This window comes from Nannospalax galili, unplaced genomic scaffold (genome assembly GCF_000622305.1).
Source record: "Nannospalax galili isolate Female #2095 unplaced genomic scaffold, S.galili_v1.0 scaffold473, whole genome shotgun sequence".
NCBI lineage: Eukaryota > Metazoa > Chordata > Mammalia > Rodentia > Spalacidae > Nannospalax > Nannospalax galili.
The window spans coordinates 1667749-1690863 of record NW_008334092.1 but is presented as its reverse complement, the minus strand read 5'-3'; the positions used below and the strand labels follow the sequence as shown (position 1 = coordinate 1690863).

Sequence of the window (23115 nt, the reverse complement as noted above, 5' to 3'; positions counted from 1 at the left end):
GTGGCGCGCCGACACAGACAGAGAATAAAATTGGTCTGTCTCTCTCTCTCTCTCTCTCTCTCTCTCTCTCTCTCTCTCTCTCTCTCTGGACTTTGAACTCCCATCTGGCTACTGCCCTGTTCTTCTTCCACATAAAGCAAAGTTCTTCACTCTGTGTAATCTCGATTTCCTCCCAGATAACTCCTGCACCCTCCCTGGGCATCAGGAGACATTGACAGGGCCACTGTCACAGGGCCTGTCTCATCTCCTGGCTTCTCTCTTGTCTCACTCTGGGTCACTCTGTTGTTGCCCCACGATGCCTCTGATCTGGTCTCTGTGCACATCTGCCTCCCTCCTGTGCCTCTGACACTTCTGCGTCTTGGGTCCTTTCCTCCGGCTTCCTTTCGTTCTTGCCTTCTCCTTCCTGGTCTGCCTTTGGGTCTCTTTTCCTATCTTTACTGCCTGGTATTTTTTACCTCACTTTCTCTGTCTTTCTATCTCTGTGTCTCTGCACTCCTGCTCACCTTTCACCTTGTCTGTAACTCTCCCAGTCTCTTCCTGTGTCCCTTTTCTCCAGTCCTGGTCAGAGTCTTTCCTTTCACCTCACTTCCAGGGCAGCAGTCAACTGAGAGTCATTCTGTGCTCTCCGTCCGTGCAGTTTCCAGTCCAAACTGTCTGTCTCTGTCTCTCTCTGTCCCTCTCTCCTCATGTCTAGATGCTGTCCTGAGAAAATCAGAGCTCAGGACTTCTAGAAACCCCCAGGGTGTAAATGCTGCAGCACAGTGGGAACTCAGCATTCTCCGCATCTCTGGGATTACACTTGTGATTGGGCAGTGGCTGAATGCTGAGCATCCCAACCCTGAATGCTGCAGCTGTGCACCCTCATAGACTTGGCCCTACAGGATCTCAGAAGCTCTGCCAGCCGAGGGTCCAGGCTTTTGCCTCACCCAGCTAAGGAGAGCTGGTTCATTTCTGGGCTCACTCAATGGCAGGAATCAGGTGGTGAGCTGAGCCAGGAGCTGTGGGACAGAACTGAGCTTTACTTTCTAGGCAGTAAACTAGGGACTGCTGGGATAGGGAGGGTGTGAAACAGAAGCTACAGGGTCTGGTCCTCTAGGGTGACAGTAGGTTAATATGCTGGGAGTCTAAGAAACACCAACTGAGGAATGGGATGGGCTTCAGGAAAGTGGTTGGTACTATGTGGGCACCTCGAGTGGGTCTGTACCAGAGCTCAGGTGAGACAGGCTCTTGGCCCTCCTGTGTCTACAGTGATGTTTGTTGGATTTTAGGTGGTGTTGAGGAAGCTGGGATCCCTCTCCCCTTTGCCTATCACTGGGCTTGGGGACACATGTGAGGTTCCTTAGGGAGCTCCTGGTGGGCTGTGGAGATTCCCCCCCCCACGAGAACCTCTCTTCAGTCTGGACAGGAGCTGCATAAGTCTGACTGTTCTAGGGCCAATCATGATGGCCCCACCAAGGAAATACCCTCCAGTGGGCTTGGGTCTTGAGGAAGAGTCGGTCACTGTGGCTCTGTAGAGGTATGTGAGCGTTAGACCCTGCAGCGCCTTCGGTTAGTGTAATTACATTCATCCTGCTGACAGTTCCCACCAGGCTCTCAATTGGATGTGACATTCTTATTAAATAACTTCACCAGTAACTAGTAATAATAACATAGCCCTTACTTCCTGACCTAAATTGCTCGATGCTATTTTGGTGAGCAATGGTAGTACTGCAGGGCTTCTGCAGGAAGGTCCACCAGGTTAACACAGACACATGCACACACATATACACATGCATGTGCACATTTCCAGCTCCACACTCACATATGCATACATCCCTGGCCGTATGTGCATGCCTGAGTGCGCACACACACATGCACACACATGCATTCTTAGCTGCATGCATTCATTCACACATCATGCGCACATCTGAGGCTGATGGGCTGTGTGCTTGCTTGGCTGAACCCAGTCTGCTTGTGTGGTGCCTCAGAACATACCCGAGCCCTGCACCTACTCTCCAAATCATGGAGCCCTGGACCCTGGATGTTCCCTAGGGTTTTCCAGCAAGATCAGCTTTTCCAGCCTGGCTTTTGGGCCCCTCTCATCCTGGGCTCCATTCATTGAATGACCCAGTCTCTTCTGTGTGTGCATATCTGCCTCCCCCGTCCCTGTAGTTTCCTTTGCTACCGTTCCCACCACTGACATTGTATTCATCTCTAAAGAGCAGTGCAGACGCTCCCTCTGACAAGGCACTTGTCTCTGGCTCCTCCACAGCAGAATCACACTCTGGATTTCTCTTGTTTCATTGGACCTGGTCTAGCTCTGTGCTCATATTGCACATGTGTGAGTGACACGTGTTCAGGTGCATGTGTGAATGTGTACCTTGTGTGTGCACACAGAGCCCAGAGGAGGGCATTGGATGTTTTGCTCTATCAATCGCTGCCTTACTCCCTGGAGACAGGTTTGTTTCCAAGCCAGGTATTCCTGGAATGAGTGACAGCCAGCAAGCCCCAGAACTCCTCCTGTCTCTACCCCCAGCAGTACTGGGGTTACAAGTGTGTGCTCAGCCATGCCCAGCTTTATACGTGAGTGCTGGGATCCAAAATCAGGCCCTCAGGCCAAGTGTTCTTACCCACTGAGCCATCTCTCCGGCCCCTGTATTCTACTTTTGTTAGCTGGATACAGGATTGTCAAGGGCAGGGATGGGGCCTTAATCATTTCTAATAATGAACTCAATAATCCCACTGGGAGACAGACTCTCAGAGTGTTTACGGAATAGAAGTGGATGTAGGTTCGTGGGAAGGCAGCATTGCTAGCAATGGAAGATGTGGAGGTTTGTGGTGGGTTTTTTTCTTCACAGAATTGAAGTATTTGCAAGACCCTTAGTTTGTCTTTTGTTTTTATTTTCCATCTTGACAAAAAAAAAGTGAGATTCTCACTCTTGCAGAACGAGCAGAACTGTAACTTTGGTTTTACAATTTATGTGGCTGATATTGTCTGCCTTTGACAGTTCTGTTGTGTTCCTGACAGTCACAATTTGGTCTCCCTCTGGGATCTTGGGATGGTAAGGTGGTGTGCCAACCTTGCGTTGATCCATTGTGGGGAGCATATCACCTCATCTTGTTTCTCCCAAAGCTGTGCTTAGGAAATGGGAATTCTGAGCAAGCAGAGAGAACAAATGGAAAGAAAAAAAGTATAGCATGGGTGTGCAGTGAGTGCTGCAGCCATCCACCCCGGTGACGGCCTCAGGGTCTCTTAGAATTCTCTAGACCTCCTCTCCACATTTTCTCAGGTTCCCAGAGGATAAGTATAAACAGATGCCCTTGTGCCCTCTGCCCCTGTTCTTCCTTAGTCCACTTAGCCTGTAACGTTTCCCAACCCCTCCATAATTGATGCGATCTCTTGAACAGAGGTTTTCCTACCTGATTTTTCTTTGGATCTTCCCAGCACAAGCCTGATCTACAAGAAGTATTTATGGGTGTTCTGACTGTACGATGAGTACATGGATGGAAAGAGAATGGATAAATAAATGCATGGATGGATGCATGGATGGAGGATGGGTGGAGGATGGATGGATGGAAGGAAGATGGATGGATGGAAGATGGGTGGATGGAGGATGGATGATAGAGAATTAGTGAATGAGTGGTAGATGGATGGATGGAAGATGGTTGGATAGAAAATGGATAATAGAGAATCAAGGGATAAGTGGTGAATGGATGTAAGATGGATGGATGGAGGATGGATGATAGAGGATCAGTGGAAGAGTATTGGATAGATGGATGGAAGGTGGGTGGATGGGGGATGGATAGATGGGAGGAAGATGGGTGGATGGGGGATGATGAAGAATCAATGGATGAGTGGTGAATGGTTGAATAAGGATGGGTGGATGGTGCTGGTTGGATGGACAAAGGATGGATGAAGAATGAATGGAAGTAGGATGAGTAGATGGATGGATGATCCTGTCTTCCAAAGTGTATAGTTTCTCTTCCCTAAACTGACCATGAAATTTCAAGTCTGTTTTGGATTTGAACTCCAAGTCTACACTAGCTGAGTGAATTTGGAAGTTTACTTCAATGGTCACTATCTATAAAAACCAAGGACAGAATCCAGGTCTGCCTGAATTATTGTGAGCAGGAAATGCACAGGGACCATACAGGATAATGGTTAGACCTATAGACCCTGGACCCAAACTGCCCAATTCACACCTCCTTCTATTGCTTTCAAGTGGTGTGGCTAGCTCTGTGCCTCAGTTTGCTCATCTGTACATAGGGATAAGAGTGGTACCTACCTACCAGGACATGTGTAACTGGGTGTCTTGGCTGAGCTTGAGATATGAGAGTATTTAGAGACTAGGCTACATGCTCCCTAATGGGCTGGGCTTTACCTTTCATGGTAACAGTACATTCCTGATTTCATGGGGATTTAAGAATTTCATGAGAAAGAACTTGAATCTTGAGCACATGTGAGGTTTTTAGAAATGCGAAGCCATCCACTGGGTTGGGGGATGTCTCCCTGAAAATTAAAATGCTGGGTGACAGCAAGGAGCTTCGGGAAGCTAAAGGGGCCAGACCGGGGCAGGGGAGCGGGGGCTCCCTCGAAGGTTTAGAGAAGGCAGAAATTGTGGATACAGTAGAAGCTGCTCTTGAACCAGCCTCAGCCCATCATATCCCCTGTTCTCCAAGAAATGCAGTGGCTTCTTAAGGGGAGGGCATTTGGGGAAAAGTGAAAAAAGATGCTGTGCACTTCACCTGTAGGACCCTCTTCTACTGTGCAGTTTCTCAGTCTTGGCCATCGGGCTGACCTGTTACTGTGGTGCACTGACCTGTCTGTTCAGCCTCTATTCTTTGGCTACCAACCACATACCCCTCTTCTTCCCCCCGAGTGTGACAGTCAAGAAGATGTCGTCAGATGTTACCAAATGTTTCTTGTGAGCAAATTCGGCCCCCAGTTGAGAACACTTTTTTTCTTGACTAGAAGAGGATGCTGACTCCCCACCAGCTGAAAAGGGAAGTGGAAATCAGGAGGTAGGAAAAAAAACGCAGCAAAATTCCTTGTAGCTGTTTGAGAACATTAATACGCTTACATATCCGGGATGGAGATGGGCCTGTGGTAACATGTGGCTTTCAGCAGCATAGAGAAGGGGTACACTGTTGAGAAAGAACCCTGGACAAGAACTGCAGGGCCCAAACCAATGGCCCTCCTTACATGTAAACTGGCACCCTCGGAGAGAGCCCCTGGAGAGGTGGTTCTCACCTTTGGTCACAAAGCTGATAGGGTCCCACTGGCACAGAGTCTAGTATAACTGGTCTAGGATTGGGAGCTTGGACATTGATTTTATAGGTTCCCAGATGTCCCATAACTAGGAACCACCCACTGTAAGGATTTGTAGGGATGGGAATGTAGCTCAGTGGTAGAGCACTTGTGTGATATTCTGTTTCCAGCATTGTAAAAGCCAAACAAAATCCCAAGCAAGATGTAGCAGGATGATGTGGAGGCATGGTAGAAATGCATGCTTTAAGCGCCGCTGTCCTCACCTAGACCTCCCGAATAGCTCAAATTTACGCTGCTTGCTTCCATGCCTATTATGAGAACACTGAACCTGGTGATGTTTATGAGCATTAGAATTTAAGAAGCTTTGGCCTGGTACACGGAAAGACAGACTCATTGAGGGCTTTTCAGGCTTCCAGGTGGAATCTATTGATGTCATCCTTCTTATGGAAAAACAGTTACATCAGCCTGACAGTCTTGATTCTTTTCAGAAGGGTCCAGGGACAGAGACAGCATTACAGATGTGTCTTCTTTGTCCTTGGGCCTTGGAAGCTGGTCTGGATGCCCCCTCCTGCTGGATGAAAAGATATCCACTTGTTCTGTCTGTTACTTGCTTCCTCTCTCTCCTCTTTTCTGTCTTTACCAAGAAGAAGAAAAATGAGGAAAGAAGCCCCCGGCTTTTTCCAACTTCCACACATCACTAGGGCTTCACTAGGGATTTCAGGTGCACATAGTGTGCCACACACTCCCCTAGGCTCTGACAATTCTGTAAGATACAAAGAAGGAATTCCTATCCTCAGGCAGTTTGCATGTCTATTTTTTGGCAATAAGCAGATGAATAACTAAATAAATAATATTATATTAAGTGGTAAGAAATGCTGTGAAAGAAAGCAGTAAAGAGTGGCTGGAAAGGCCTCTTGGAACAGGGATGGTGACAAGTCTCCTTTCCCTTGGTAGACAAATTAAAATGACCATCTGAGACTGTCACCCTATTTAACTCCCCATGTTGTTTTCCATGTTAATCTTACTCAAATCCCCACATCTTCTGTGGTTAAAAAAACCATAACATAAAATTTATACTCATAACCATCAAGGGTAAAGTATAACAATACTAAAGTGTATACAGTTTCTTGTGCAACAGATCTCTAGAACATTTTCACGTGTGTTGTGTGTTGTGTTTGTGGTTTGTATGTGTGTTGTTTGCATTGTATTGTGTGTGTTGTGTGGTATGTACGTGTTGCGTTTGTGTGTCTGTGTGCATGTGGTGTATATGTATATGGTAGTGTGAGTGTGCATGTGTGTATACAGGTGTGTGCACGTGTTCATGTGTGTATGGCGGTCAGAGGTTGGCTTCTGGTATCTTTAAAAAATATTTTTGGTTTATCTTTATTTTATATGTATGAGTGTTATGCCTGTTAGATAAAAAGGTGGCAGGGATTGGAATCGCCACAAAACAGAAACAAAGAGGACTCTGGCAAAGCACGAGTTTAATGGATTTGGCGGGGCTAGTCCTCAACTCAGGTGTGAGGAAGAACCAGCAGCCTAATGGCTGCAGAGGGGTGGCTTATAAAGGGATAGAATGCAGAAAAAGTATATTTTTCTGCTGTTTGGGGCTGTTTAGGGGGCTGCTAGCTCAAGGAGGGCGTGGAGTCTGTACCTGCTAAAACTTATTGAGGAAAATATCTACTGTAAACATGTTTTCTATGATTACAGGGTTCCAGGAACCCATGGCAGCTAAGGGCTTGGGAAACCTGTCTGTCAGCCTATGGAGCATGACATCGGTCATTAATTTCCCAGGGCTGCTTTTGTTAGCTTGCAGGTGGCTGGGAGTTGGTTGACTCAGTTCCTCTTAGGGGCCTTATGGTTTCTGGGTCTGGGGTTTCCTGGAATGATAGGGTTCAGATCCAGGTGACCCCAGACCGAGAAACCATGAGGCCCCTATCATTCCAGCCTTTTATGTTATAGGATGGGGGATGGCATTTCTCATCTGACTACTTCCTGCTGGGTAAGGTCGATGACAAAAGGGGGAGGGGGTTTGAAGTAAGGTGATGAGGGTGGATCTGGAAGGGCTCCTCTCAGGTTGTGTTTTCTGGTATCTGTTGGTGTTAGATGGATGATATTCCCCATCTATTATGCATGGCATCTTTTTATATCTGGCTGGGGGAAAAGTCAGCAAAAGTTGGTTAAAGCTGGTATGTAGTCATGGAGGGCAGAGGATTGTTGGAGTAGCGGATGACTTTGGCAGATTGCTCAGGAGGAAAGGCCTGCCATACATAAGTTCAAAGAGCTGCCATGACCCCTGTAGTGGGAAAAGCCTCTATCCATCCTGAGAAGGTATCAACCAAGACTAGTAGGTACCTAAACTTTTTGAAAGCTGGCATATGAGTAAAGTCTAGTTGCCAGTCAACCCCAGGGAGAGCTCCTCTATGTTGGTGGAGTTTAAAGAAGGGAGGTGGGTGGCCCCTTCCCTGAGGGGATACAGCAGCGTAGATGAGACAGGATTGGGTGACTTCTGTGAGAAGGGGAAGGAGTTTAGGGTGAAAAATGAGGGGGTTAAGAAATTTATAAAGTGGACAAGCTCCAATATGAAAAATGTTATGTAGGTGAGTCAGGATGGATGAGACCTGGTCTTCTAGTAGGCAATACCTGTCCCCACGAATCATCCATCCTCCTGAGCTTGAGGTATCTCCTTTATCTGAGAGAGATTTATGCTGTTAGGGCTATAAGAAGGCACAAACTCTGATGGAGCTAAGAGTTAGGTTAACAGCATAATATTGGCATTTGCTGGCCTCCCTAGCTGCTTAGTTGGCCAGGTCATTGTCTCTGGTAATAGGATCAGTGAGAGATTGGTGCCCCCTACAACGGACTACAACTACCATGGCAGGAAAATAAGATGCCTCCAATAATTTAAGGATTAGTGGACCATTAATAATGGGGGTCCCCTTTGTGGTAAGTAGACCTTTTCCTTTCCAGATAGAAGCATGATGATGAAGTATATGGAAGACATGTTTAGAATCTGTGAACATACTGATTTTTTAAAAATTTTGGCCAATGTTAAGGCTCTGGTGAGTGCTATGAGTTTTGCCCTCTGTGAGGTGGTGCCAGGAGGTAAAGGTCCAGACTCAGTAATGCCTGTGAGGGAGACAATAGCATATCCTGCTCTGTGGGATCCAGTAGGGGTCAGGGTTGAGCTTCCATCCACAAACCAGGTTAGATCTGAATCAGGTGGGGGCTGGAGAGAAGCCAAGAGGTCCCGATAGGTGAGTTCCTGGAGGGTCTCCAGACATGAGTGAGTGAGTGGCATGGCAGAAGGGAGGAGCGAAGCAGGGTTAAAGGGAGGGCAGGAGTCTAAAGCAATTGAGGGATTTTCAAGGAGAGTTGAAGCTTAGATGGAGGGAGAGTGCTAAGAGAGGAGTGGGTGAGGAGGTCCTTAAGATGGTGGGGGGAAAGAACAGAAATAGGCTGACCCAGGGTGAGTTTAAGAGCTCTCTGAACTAGGAGGGCCGCAGCTGCCAGGGCACAGAGACAAGGCTGCCACCCCTTGACAGTAATGTCTAGTTGTTTTGAGAGATAGGCCACAGGGGCAAAGGTGAGTCCCTTCATTTGTCCAAGGACCCCCAGAGCCAGTCCCTTATTTTCAGTGACATATAAGAGAAATGGGGATCCTAGGTCAGGGAGGGCTAAAGTCGGTGCCTCTAGGAGGGCCTTCCTGATGGCATGGAAAGCTGCTGTGATTGGTCTCAGGGGCTCTACAGGTTCAGAAGGGTCCCCTTTATTTGGGGGAAATGGGGTTTCCATCTACATCCACCATGGAGATCTGTGAGGGAAAAACCTTACCGGAGTAAGAAGGACCATGAGATAGACTTACCAGCTACTGTAGTCACTACCCTGGGCTCCTCCACAGGGATGGTTATAGATGAGATGGGCGCTGAGGAACCAGAGCCCCATCAGTCTTCGGCCTCCAGGCCCAGAAGATTGGTGATGGACTCCTGCAAAGTGGATGGGGTTGGGGAGGAGACTGACCTACCTTGATGTGGCAAAGAAGGACAATTGATCCTCCAGCGACTTCTCTGTCCACATGGAGGGCAGGGCCCTGGTGGTGGCCATGGGTTGAGGCATTGTTTGGCCCAGTGTCTGGTCTGTCCACATCTGAAGCAGGATCCTGGCGGCTGATGCTGTGTCGCAGTGGAGCAGGAGATTGCCTTCTTGGAGGAGCCCTTAGAGCTGTGGCCAGCAGCTGGTAGTTTTGTTTAGACAGGACAAATTTGTCCATCCTAGGCTGCTCCTCCTGGTTATTAAAGACTTTAAATGCCATTTCTAACAGATCTCCCTGGGGGGTATCTGGACCCCTTTCTAGCCCTTTCTCCTAATATCAGGGGCAGATTGTGTTAAGAAATGATGGTTAAGTATAAACCTTCCATCTCTAGAATCTGAATCATATCTGGTCTACTGCCTCAGGGCCTCAGTAAGTCTAGCCAGGAACTGTGCTGGGTTTTCGGAGGGGTTTTGTATTACTTCCTTTCCTGATAGTTCCATCCTAGGTCTTGGCTGGGGACAGTAAGAGTTACATGGAATCAGTTACATGGAATGAAGCAGGCTGGGTCTGTGGAGAAGGAGCCTAATTTTTTCTCTGTTTGGGACATAGTGTCAAGAGGGAAAGGGGGTGGATTCTAACAACTCCCTCTATCCAGGCTACTTTCAGCACAGGTGTGAGCATTGTGGGCTGCTGGGTCCGCGTGGCTGAGCGGATCCCTGAGCTGGTTCCCAGGCTGGCCTGCTCAGTGACTGCCCAATAGGGAGGGCCTCATGGGCCCAGAGCTGCCCACCACGTCCCCATCTGTTGCCTTCCCGTCGCCCCCCAGTGGATTGGGCAGACACCTGAGACCCTGCGGGGCCACATAGCTGGTGACCATTAGAGGCGTCCAAGGCATGGGGGTGGGCACTACCCATTACTCGCAGCTTCAGTGCAGTAGCTGTGGCAGCTGCAGCTGCAGTTGCAGCCACCTCGAGAACAGAAGGGGGAGCAGGGGAGGAGGGGTAGAGGAATTGTCAGTGGGAGGGGTCTTGCAAGAGGACCTGGAGGCCTGGCAGGGAGCACAGAGGGAGGGTCATGCTTGAAGAGCAAAGAAAGCTTGGATATAGGGGGTTTGGACCACTTGCCAGTTACTTTGGCAGAGGTTATCTAACTCTTAAAGTATTGAAGTCTAAGGTTCCTGCCTCTGGCCACACAGAACCACCGTCTAACTTGTACTGTGGCCAGGCAGTGATGCAGAGAAATTCGAGGTGTTTAGGTCTGACAGAGAAGATTGAGGGTTTTTAAAGATTTTAGAAGGCAAGCGAGGGGGCCGAGTCCAGCGGGTTTAGAATTGAGGTTGCCCATTTTTAATTAGAGGGATGAGGGAGAGAATGAAAAGGGTGGTTAGTGTGAGGAGATAACGGAGGAAATGAGAGCTGAAGAAGGGAAGTGAGAAGGCCGTGGGCATCTCCAGGGGAAGAAGAGGTTGGGAGTGAGGCTGACACAGAGCAAGTGCCAAAAGGAGGAGAGACTGAGAGGATGAGGACAAGCGAGGAAAGAGGCATGAGACGAGAGGTGTGCCAGATCGCCGTGCGGGGCCGACGTCCAGGGAGGCGTCCCTCCAGGGAGTGGGTCCCAAAAATGAGTGTCCCAAAGTCCCTAGGGCAGCATCCAGTGACTAAGGAGGGGAGCAAGTGGGATCTCCTGACATGCCAGCATGATTTAATGAGGAACAGGAGATCCAATGACTGTATGGCATGGAGAAGAAGAAGGAGAGAAGGAGAGAAGGAGGGAGTGGGGAGAGAGAGAGAGGAAGAGAGAGGGTCAGGGAGATGGAGGGAGAGGGAGAGAGAGGGAGAGAGGAAGAAGAGGGAGAGAGGAAGAAGAGGGAGAGGGAGATACAGAGGGAGAAATGAAGGGGGGAACAGAGGGAAGGAGAGGGAGAGGGAGAGAGGAAGAGGAGGGAGAGGGAGATACAGAGGGAGAAATGAAGGGGGGAACAGAGGGAAGGAGAGGGAGAGGGAGAGAGGAAGAGGGGGAGAGAGGGAAAAATCAGTTTGGAGATCAGAGGACCATGATTTGAAGGAAATCAGAAAGAAGAGAGAGAGAGAGGGAGAGAGAGAGAGAGAGAGAGAGAGAGAGAGAGAGAGAGAAAAGAGGGGTATCTGATGGCCAAATCAATGGTGAATGCAGGAGCCAGTATCTGGCAGTTGGTCCATCCAGAGTCCTCACCACCATAACCAAATAGGCGATCTGAGTCACGGTACCATATGTTAGATTAAAAAGGTGGCAGGGGTCGGAATCGCCACAAAACAGAAACAAAGAGGACTCTGGCAAAGCCAGAGTTTAATGGATTTGCCAGGGCTGGTCTTCAACTTGGTTGTAAGGAAGAACCAGCAGCCTAATGGTCGCAGGGGGGTGGCTTATAAAGGGACAGAATGCAGAAAAAGTAAATTTTTCTGCTGTTTGGGGCTGTTTGGGGGGCTGCTTGCTCAGGGAGGGCGTGGAGTCTGTACCTGGTGAAACTTATTGAGAAAAACATCTACTGTAAACATGTTTTCTACGATTACAAGATTCTAGGAACCCATGGCAGCTAAGGGCTTGGGAAACCTGTTTGTCAGCCTATGGAGCATGACATCGGTCATTAATTTCCCAGGGCTGCTTTTGTTAGCTTGCAGGTGGCTGGGAGTTGGTTGACTCAGTTCCTCTTAGGGGCCTTATGGTTTCTGGGTCTGGGGTCACCTGGATCTGAACCCTATCAATGTCTGCATGTGTGCAAGTGCACCTGTGTCATGCAATGCATTCAGAGGACACAAGAGGGTGTTGGATCCCCTGGAACTGGAGATATAGTTGGTAACCACCATGTGGGTAATGGGAATTGAACCCAGGTCTTCTGCAAAAACAGCCAGTGCTCTTAACTACCGAGCCATCTCTCCAGCTCTGGCTTCTGGTATCTTTCTTCAATCATGCTCCGCCTTTTATTTATTTTTTTGAGACTCAGCCTCTCAATGAACCTGAATCTCATCAGTTCAGTTGGGTGATGATCAAGCTTTAGAGATCTTCCTGTCTCCGTCCCCTCCTCCCTCCTCCAGTGCTGTGGTTGCAGGTGTAAACCTCATGCCAGCTTTTTACATGGGTTCTGGGGATCCCAAGTCTGGTCTTTATGCTCATATAGCAGGTATTTTTACCAACAGAGTCATCCCCCATCTCTGTAGAACATCTTCCTCTTTTAAAACTGAAACACCCAACTCTGGTATGTTCCTAGCTCCACATTCCCCAGAGCCCTGGCAAACAGTATTCTATTTTTTATTTCTGAGCCTACTGTGGCTACTTCTACAGTATTGTCTTTTTTTGTGGCCAGTTTATTGTACTTATTATAGTTTCCCTAAATTCTCTCCATGTTGGAACATATAAAAGGGTTTCTTTCTTTGTAAAGGACTGACCAACGCGTTGTTAAATGTATCTACCAATTTCTTGATCCACTCGCCCATTGGCAGGAGTTTGCAACACTTGCTTCCATGGACTATTATGAGAAACACTGCAGTGATTATTGCTGTGCACAGATCTCTGAAATCCTGTTTTCATTTCTTTTGTAGGTAGGGATAAACCAGAAGTGGAATTCCTGAATCACACTATAATTTTATTTGTAACAATTTTACGGAACTTCCGCACTGTTTCTTATAGCAACCGTACTCCCACCAACGCCCAAGGGTTTCTGTTTCCCCACCTCCTTAGCAATGTGTGTTGTTTTCAATTTTATGAATTATGACCATCCTAACAGTTATGAGGTACATGATAGCTGATCGTGTTTTTGATCAGCATTCTCCTAATGATTACTGATGGGAGTACCTTGATGTATGCATGTCAGCCATTTGTGTATCTTTGGAGAAACGGCTTTTCAAGGTTTTACTTATTTTTTTTTATCACATTGTTTTACTGTTGTTGAGTTATAAAATCCCTTTAAAAAATTTATGTGTATGCGTGTATGTCTGTGTGTGTATATTATGTGTACATAGGTGTACACTGAGGCCGGAAGAAGCTCTTAGATATCCTAGAACTGGAGTTACAGGTGATTGTGAGCTGCCTGACATGGGTTCTGTGAACTAAACTCAGGTCCTCTGGGAGAACAGAAATCACTTTTAACTGTTGAGTCATTTCTCCAGCCCTGAGTTCCTTATATATTTTGAATGTTAACCCATTGTGAAATATATGTCTTGCAAGTCTTTTCTCTCATGTATAGATTTCCTCTTTACTCTGTTGATTATTTTCTTTGCTGAGCAAATATTTTAAAGTTTGACATGGCCCATTTGTCTGTTTTTGCGTTTGTTTCCTGTGCTGTTTTCATATCTAAGAAATTATTGCTTGATGCAATATCATAAGGTTTTTCTGATATTTTTGTAGGAGTTTCATAGTTTAACATTTTACCTGTAGATTTTAAGCCATTTTGAATTAATTTCCCATTTTACCAACGTCATTTGTTGAAGATGTTAATTATCCTTTTCTCGTACAGAATTAACAGCCTTGTCAAAGGCCATTAGTGCAAATATTTGAGAGTGTATTTCTAGAATTTTTGTTCTGTTCCACTGGTCTGTATGCCTTTGTTCCAGTATTTATTTCAATCTTTGTGACTTTGCCATTAGATTTGAAATCAGGAAGTGTGAGGCCTCCAGCTTGTCCTGTCTTATTTTTATTAGTGTATATTAGAGATGTAAAATGTTTTCATTGTGACGTTTCCAGCACATGCACATGATGCATTTTGATCATATTAACTCCTATTACTCTTAAAAATTACCTTTATGTGTGTGTGTGTGTGTGTGTGTGTGTGTGTATGTGTGTGTGTGTGGTGTGTGGGTTTGTGTTCCTAAGTACAGTGCCCTCCAAGGTTATAAGAGGGTGTCAGGTCCCTGGAGCTGGAGCTGCCTGACATGATTACTGGAGACTGAACTCAGGTCCTTTGCAAGAGCAGTACACACTCTTAACCTGTGAGTCATGTCTCCAACTCCTCTTTTACCTTCTTATCTTCCCGTTCCTTTCCTCTTATCTGTAGTACATCCCCTTTTTAGTTTCATGGTCCTTTGTCCTGCCTGAGATTCCACATATAGGAGAAAACATGCAATCTTTGTCTTTGTGGAACTGGCTTACTTTACTTAACACAATGGTCTCCAGATTCACCCATTTTTCTGCAAGTGACATATTCTCACTCTCTTTTATGACTGAGTGGAACTGTATTGTATATGTATGTACCACATTTTCTTCACCCATCTATCTGCTGATTCCATACCTTGGTTATTGTGAATAGCACAGTGGCCAACGTGGGTGTGCTGACGTCTCTATAGTCAGCTGATTTGATTCTTTTGTGTATACACCCAGAAATGGCATGGCTGGGTCATATATGAGTTTTATTTTTAATTTTATGGATGTCTCCATACTGTTTTCTTTCGTGGCTGCACTGATTTATATCCCCACCAGCAGTGAATGAGGTTCGCCTCTTTGCATCCTAACTAACATTTATTGATTATATTCTTTTTTTTTTTTTTTGGTCTTTTTGAGACATGGTATCCCTATAGCCCTAGCTCTCCTGGAATTCACTATGTAGACCAGGCTGGCCTTCAACTCAGAGATCTCCCTGCCTCTGCCTCCCAAGTGCTGGGATTAAAGGTGTGTGCCACCATGCCCAGCTATTGTTCATATTCTGATGGTAGCCATCCTCACTAGGGTAAGATGGAAGCCTAATGCAATTTTTCAAAATTGTTTTGGCTCTTCAGGGTCCTTGAAATTCCCTATGAATGATAGGTTTTTTTTTTCTATTTCTGCAAAATAGAAATAGAGGGTTTTCTTTTTTAATGTTGTATTTGTTATTTGTATTTTATGTGTATAAGTATGTATATAAGTGCACCCATCTCGTGCAATGACAACAGAAGTCAGAAGAGGGTGTTGGATCCCCTGGAACTGGAGTTGTAGACTGTTGATAGCCACCAGGTGGGTGCTGGGAATTGAACACAGATCCTCTGGAAGAACTGCAAGTGTCCTTAACCACTGAGCTGTCTCTCCATCCCCAACCATTGGGGTTTTCATAGGGATTGCATTGAACCTGTAGATTGCTTTGGGCAATATGAACATTTTAACATTACCTCTTCCAATCCTTGAGCTTGGAGTCTTTCCATTTATCTGCTCTGATTAATTTTTTCAGTATTTGATACTTGCCATTGTTGACATCTTTTGGTTTTTTGGTGAAATTTAATCTTTAAGTATTTTATTCTTTTGGATGCTGTTGTCAATGAGATTATTTTTTTAATTGTCTTCTAAAATTGTTCATTGTTTTTACACAGAAATAAAACTGATTTCTTGCATGTTCATTCCATGTTTAGCTACCTTGCTGAATTTGTTTACCATTTCTAATGGTTTGTATGTGGGTCTGTCCATGTGCCTGTGTATGTAATCATTAGGATTAAAAAATATGTATGTGTGTATACACATGTATTTATGTGTAGTCATTTCAGTGTACAGAAAACATGTTTTTAACCTTTGCTGATTTGGATGACTTTTACTTATTTTCCTTGTCCTAGGTTAGAGTATCCAGTACCTTTAATGAACAGAAACAGTGAGGATGGATATACATGCCTTGTTGTCAATCTTAGAGGGTGCATTTTTACTTTTTTCATGCTTAAATATGATGTCAGCTGTGGGCTTCACCTATATGGCCTTTATTGTATTGATTAACATATTATGCTGAGATTGATTTTCAAATGTTAAACCATCTTTGCATTCCAGGAACAAAATGCTTTTAGTCATGGTGTCTAATCCTTTTAATATAGTGTTGAATTTTATTTGCTAGTATTTTGTTGAGAATTTTTGCATCGATATTTATTGGGAATGGCAGTCTATAGCTTTCTTACAGCTTGTCTGATTTTGATGTTTGAATACTGTTGCCTGCATAAGATGATTTTGGAAGTGCTCTGTTCTCTTCTTCTTTTCTATCTTTTCTTTTTTTGAGGGGGGAGAGTTTGAAAAGGATTAGTGTTCATCCTTTAAGTGTTTGGTAGAATTCTCTAGTGAAGCCCTCTTGTCCTAGGCTTTCTTTGTGGCTGGGTTTTGATTACTGATTCAGTCTCCTTACTAGTTATGTCTGCTCAGAATTTTTATTTCTTCATGATTCAGTCTTAGCTGGCAGTGTTGTATGTTTCTGGAAAGTTATCCATTTTCAGGGTATGCTGCTTTGCCTCTAATCTTCACAGTCCTTGCCTGTGGTCTTTGTATTGATGTGATATCAGTTGTATTTTCTTTCACTTCTGATTTTTTAGTGTTTCATAGCTAGTCCAGCTTAAAAGTTTGTCGATTTTGTTGGTCTTTTAAAAAGTAAGAATTTTGTAAAAATTCTTAATTTTGTTGATTTATTCTCTTTTTTTCTATTCTTTTCTGTTTTTAAAACTGTTTTGTTTTTAAAATTTTATTTATTTTTATTTTTTGTGTATGTGTGTATTGCCTGCATGTAGGTCAGTGCACCCGTGTTGTGCAATGCCCGCGGAGGTCAGAAGAGGCTGTCGGATCCCTTGGGACTGGAGTTATGGACAGTTGTTAGCTGCCATGTGGGTGCTGGGATTCGAACCCGGGTCTTCTGCAAGAACAGTCAGTGTTGTAACCGCTGAGCCATCTCTCCAGCCCCCTATTCTTTCTTTTCTTAGTTTCAGCTCTAATCTTTGTTATTTCCTTCTTTTTAGAAATATTTTAAAAAGTGATTTTAAAAAATTGTAAGTAGTGAAACATATTTAGACTATAACACCTATTTATTAGAAATTATGTAATAATTTTTAATAAATAATAATATTTTTATTGGCTTGAGAATTGCATACAATGTACTTTGATCATATTCTGACCTCCACTCCCTCTCCACCCCTCCCTACCCCCCGGACTTCACGTCCTCTACTATTTGTCTTTTTTTTTGGTCTTTTTGAGACAGGGTCTCTCTCTGTAGCCCCAGCTGTCCTGGAACTCACTATGTAGACCAGGCTGGCCTTGAACACAGAGATCTGCCTGCCTCTGCCTCCCGAGTGCTAGGATTAAAGGCGTGTGCCACCACACCTGGCTACTATTTGTCTTTTTTAAAAAAGTGTCCTATTGAGTCTAATCTATGTTTCCAAAATGCTCTTGGGTATGGGTGTATCCCTAGCAGGTGACATAGCAGTAAGGAAAACTGAGTCTTCCTCTCCCAGCAACTATCAGTTGCCAGTAGATCCTCAGCTAGGACTGGGGCTTCTTGCCCACCTCCCCCATCTATGCTGGGTTTTTGTCTGGCTTGGGTTTGTGCAGGTCTTGTGCATGCTGTCACAAGCAGCATGGGTTCATACGTACATACAATTATCCTGTGGTGTCCAGATTACCCAGTTCCCTTTTGTTCATCTACTACCTCTGGCTCTTAAAATCTTTATGCCCCCTCTTCTTCAACGACCCTCAAGCCTTTGTAGGAAAGGGTATGATATAGGTTTCCTACTTAAAGCTGAGCACTCCTCAGTCTCTTAATTCTCCTCTGCAAGTTGATTAGTTGTGAGTGTCTGTGTTAATCATCATCTGCTGCAGAAAAAGCTTCTCTGGTGAGAGTTGAGAGGTGCACTAATCTATGAATCTAACGATGAGTCATTAGGAGTCAGTTTAATGCTATGTCTATTTGGTAAAACAATAGCAATAGGCTCTCTTCGGTAGCTTGTGACATGTCCAGCCATCAGTCCTTGGCCCTGATAACAGTGTCAAGTTTGGATTCCCATCTTGTGAAGCAGGCCTTAAGTTCGGTCAGAATGTGGTTGGTTAGTCCCATAACACTCATGCCACTCTTGTGCCAGTGGGCATATCTTGCCAAGCCAGTTGTTATTGTAGCTCACAGGGCTCACAGTTGGGTGAGGTTGATGATTGCTTTTCTCTGCCAATAGCCTGCACAGCACCTTCTAGTACTATGACAGCTAGTCGGTAGAGATGAAGCTTTGAGGTCAGAATCAGCTGGATTTTTCCTTGTTTGAAGCTGAAAGCATTTCCTTCCTTCTAATTTGGGGTTTAGCTTGTTCTTTTCTAGTAATTTCAGGTATGAAGTTCATTTGTGAATTGTTTATTTGAGATTTTTTTTCTTCTTTAATAATGCAGATGTGGTCTACAGCTTTTAGTGTCCCTTTTCTCATAGTCTGTAAATGTTTGATATGTTATGTTTTTGTTCCATTTCTGTTAAGATATTTTCTAAGTTCCCTTTAATTTATTCTCCAAACCATTGATTACTTTTTAGAGGGGTGTAATATTTAATTTCCACAAGTTCATGAATCTTTGCCTTTTGCTATCAATTTCTAGCTCCATTCTCTTATAGTTGGAAAAGGAAATTGGTATGATTCAATCTTCTTAAACTTAAAAAAAACTAATTTATTTATTTATTTATTCGTGTGTGCATGTGTGTGTGTGTGTGTGTGTGTGTTTGTGTGTGTGTGTTTATATGTGCACATCATAGCACACATAGAGGTCAGAGGACAACTTGCCAGAGTCCATTCTATCCTTCTACCTACCATGTGTGTCCTGAGGATGGAAGGCTTGGTGGCAGTTGCCTTTAATGGCTGAACCATCTCACCATCACTCCTTAAACTTCCTAAGCCTTGTTTTGGGGCCTAACATGTAATCCAGTCTGGAAAATATTCTGTATGTGCTCAAGAAAAAAATGTTGGATGAAGTGTTCTATATATGTCTAAGGGTCATTTGGTCTATAATGTTGTGTGGGTTCTCTTTTTTCCTGTCGACCTTGTCTCCTTGATCTATTATTGAATGTGAAATCCTAAAATCTCCTCTTTTATGGTGGTAATGTCATTTGTCCCTTTAATTCTGTCAGTGTTGGCTCCATGCAGTTGGTTGTTCTGCTGTTCAGTGCATGTATGCTTGTAATTATAACTTTCTAGTTGAATGCCCCCGTTCATTATATGAGTCCTTTCTTCGTCTCTTTGGACAGTTTTTGATGAACGCTCTATTTTACCTGCTGTTACGTATGGCTCCTCTCCTCTCTTGTGTTTACCATTTCAATTGAACATCCTTTTGTTTGTAGTCTACGTATGCCTTTGTATCTAAAATGGGTCCCTTGTACGCAACAGTTAGGCCTTGTGTAGGAATCCATATATCTATTCAATATTTCTGGCTTGCTGAGTTTATTGACTGCCATTGGAAATAACTCCCAAGAAGGAAGGATTTATTATCATTTTGCTAATTGTTTTCTTGTAGTTATTTTGTCCCTCTTTCCCTCTCTTGCTGTCTTTCTGTGTCTAGTTCTAGAAACTAGTGACAGTCCATCATGAGGGATGTCAAGGCAGGCACTCAAGCAGGAACGTCAATCAAAGACCAGCAAGGGACAGTGCTTCCTGGCTCCCCTGCAGGTTCCTGCTTAACCAGCTTTTTTATGCAGCCCAGGACCACCTGCCTAGGCAATAGTGCTGCCAACATCAGCCGGACCCTCCTCCATCAATTAACAATCAAGACAATCTCCCGCAGACACGCTCACAGGCCAATCTCTTCTGGACAATCCCTTAATTAAAATTCTCTTCTCAGATGACTCTAGGCAGGGTCAAGGTGACAATTAATGCTAACTAGGACACTTCCTTTGTGTTTCATTGATTTTCTTTCTTGGTACGGTGTGATTTGCTTTGCTTCTTATTTTCTTTTGTGTGGCCTTTCCAGGTATTTTCTTTATGACAACAATGGAGATTGCATCAAGCATCTTACTAATAACAATCAATTTTAAACCGTTAACCAGGTACTGTCAATCGCGTATATGAAGCTTGACTCCTTCCTTTACATCTCTCCCACATTTTGATTTTGGTGTCATAAATTATATCTCTTTATGTTTTCTATCAGTTATCAGAGTTTTATAGTTACATCATTTTTATGCTTTCATTTTTAAAGTTGTGTGTGTGAAATAAGCAACCTCTGTACGGGCATTATGGTTTTCCGCACACTCTGTTATCTCTGGATTTGTTTACCAGTGCTCCCCATGTTTTTTTGTATGCTTTCATGTTGCTGTCTCGCGTGTCCTTTCATTTCATCTTGAAGGACTCTCTTTAGTAATTCTTGTAAGGCAGATCTAGTGGTAATGAGCTGCCTTGGATTTTGTTTGTCAGGGAAGGTCTTTGTTTCTCCTGCATTTTTGAAGGACGGTGTTGCCAGATAAAGTACTCTTGGTTGGCAGTTTGTTGCTTTCGACACTTTGAACACATCGCCCCCTTCCCTTTGGGCCTGTCAGTTTCTGCTGAGAAATCTGCTGATAATCTGAAGGGACCGCCCCTGTACGTGACGAGTCACTTTTCTCATGCTTTCAAGAGTCTCTCCTCGTCTTTGACTTTTGATTACTATGAGTCTCTGTGTGGAGCCCTCTTTGGACTTCTTGTTGGAGTCCTTTAAAAACTTCTTGAATTTGGACATTGATTTCCTTCTTTAGATTTAGGGAGTTTTCAGCAATGATTTTTAAAAATAAACCCTCTGCTGCTTTTCCTGTGTTCTGAGACAGCCCATTGGACGGTGTCCTTTAAACCCCATAGACCTTCTTCACTTCTCCTTTTTGTCTGCTTATCCTTCTGCTCTAATAATTTCACAGCGCTTGTCTTTGAGTTTATGCGGTTTCTTTCTTTGTTTGTTGTTTGTTTGTTTTGCTTAAGTTTGCTGTCGAAGACTTCCAATGGAATTTTAGACTCAGTTATTGTAATCGTCCGCTGTACAATTTCCGTTGGCTCATTTTCTATAGTTTCTTTTTTTCCACGTTCTCATTTTGTTGCTGCATCATGTTCCTGGTTGTCAGCGTGTGTGCTCTTACAGCAATGTGCTTTTTAAGGGTGATTATTTCAATTCTGTGGTAGCTCATTGATTTCTGGTTTTTAATACTAAATAATTAAGTAATTAATTTCTTTGTGGGTTTTTTTTTTTTTTTTTTGAGTCAGGGCTTCCCTGTAGCCCCAGCCGACCTGAAACTCACTATGTGGACCAGGCTGGCCTCTGTCTCATAGAGATCCACTTGCCTCTTTCTCCTGAGTTTTGGGATTAAAAGTGTGCACCACCACACTCTGCAATGTCTGACTTTTTTTAAAAGTTTGGCTTATGGAGACTTATTTAGCTCCTTTTATTGGACCATTTTATCTTGTGCTTTTGTGGTTTGTGTGGTTGGAAAAGACAAACAAACAAACAAACAAACAAACCCCAAAGTCATCTTTCCCAGTCTTTCTGCGTTAGCTCTGTTCAAAGGAAGGCTTTCTCCACTCAGCCGGGTTAGAACTTCTGGAGTTCTCTGAAACCTTTCCTGGGGGTGTGTCTCCTGTTATTTCCCAGTTACAGAGGTTTGCTATCATTTTGGCCAGGAGTTCATAATCTCTCGCTCCCTCCAGTTTCTGAATATAGTTCTTACGTTCTTTGGGTGTAACAAGCCACTGACATCTCTTGTATTCTGTGCCCCGCCCCAAGTATCCAAATTATGTTGGAGCCCTGTCAACACTTCAAGTTAGGTGTGACAGAAAACATTTAATCAGCACCGTCTGAAAAGCTGGAACACTGAACGTTTGCTGCACTCGTCTGTTTCCTTTGGAAAGAGAAGTCGCAACCTGGACTTCCACTTACTGAACTCTGCTGGCATGGGGGACGGTTATCACAGCTGACATGAAAAACCCTCTTTTATACATTTTAGTGTGGCTATTCTTGATGTTGGCCTTAACTGTGATACTATGACTTTTTAACTGGTTTCTATAGTTCTTTTCCTTTCCCTCCCTCCCTTCCTTCCTTCCTTCCTTCCTTCCTTCCTCCTTCCTTCCTTCCTCCTTCTTTCCTTCCTCCCTCCCTTCCTTCTTTCCTTCCTTCCTCCTTCCTTCCGCCTCCCATCCCTTCCCATCCCCTCCTTCCTTACCATCCTCCTCCTCCTCTTCCCTTTTGTTGTCTTTTTCTTTGACATTTTCATGTATGTGTGTGTATGTGTGTGTGTGTATGTATGTGTGTGTATGTGTGTGTATTCCTCCTTCCTTCCTTCCTTCCTTCTTCCTTCCCCTTTCTTCCTTCCCCTTCCTTCTTCCTTCCCCTTTTCCTTCTCCCTTCCTCCTTCCTTCCTTCTTCCTTCCTTCTTCCTTCCTCCTTCTCCCTCCTTCCTTCCTTCCTTCCTCCTTCTTTCCTCCTTCCTTCCTTCTTCCTTCCTCCCTCCTTCCTTCCTTCCTTCCTTCCTTCCTTCCTCCCTCCCTCCCTCCTTCCTTCCTTCCTTCCTTCCTTCCTTCTTCCTTCCTTCCTCCTTCCTTCCTCCCTCCTTCCTTCCTTCCTCCTTCCTTCCTTCCTTCCTTCCTCCTTCCTTCCTTCCTTCCTTCCTCCTTCCTTCCTTCCTTCCTTCCTCCTTCCTTCCTTCCTTCTTCCTTCCTTCCTTCCTCCTTCCTTCCTCCCTCCTTTCTTTCTTCCTTCTTCCTTTCTTCCTCCTTCTCTTTCTTTTTCTTTCTTTCTTTCTGATTTCATGTTTATTTGTTTTGTTCTTTTCGAGACTGAGGCCTCCCTAAAGTGCAACTGACCTGAAACTCACTATGTAGACCATCTCACAGAGATCTGACTGCCTCTGCCTCCCTAGAGTTGGGACTAAAGGTCTGCTCTATCACACCTAGCTTCTACTCATTTCTTATCAGTGTAAATATGGTTGTGCCTTATCCATCTTTTCCACAGTTGAGATGCCCATCAGTGATGCTAAGTGTCTATCACTGTATTTATTTTGAATACTTTGTCTATGTTTTTATGGTCATCAATTTATATATGTATATATTGGAGTTTATTAATAAAAATTAAAGTGATTTTGGTCTTATGTAGAATTATAAAATTTCAATGGAGTGATACTCTA

At 44.4% G+C, this 23115-nt stretch overlaps 1 protein-coding gene across 1 annotated transcript in view; it reads left to right on the top strand.

Annotated features, from left to right (window-relative positions):
• The window catches only part of Csmd2 (CUB and Sushi multiple domains 2), a 633859-nt gene that overhangs the window by 35539 nt on the left and 575205 nt on the right, over positions 1–23115 (top strand). The gene's annotated exons all lie outside the window — the stretch shown is intronic.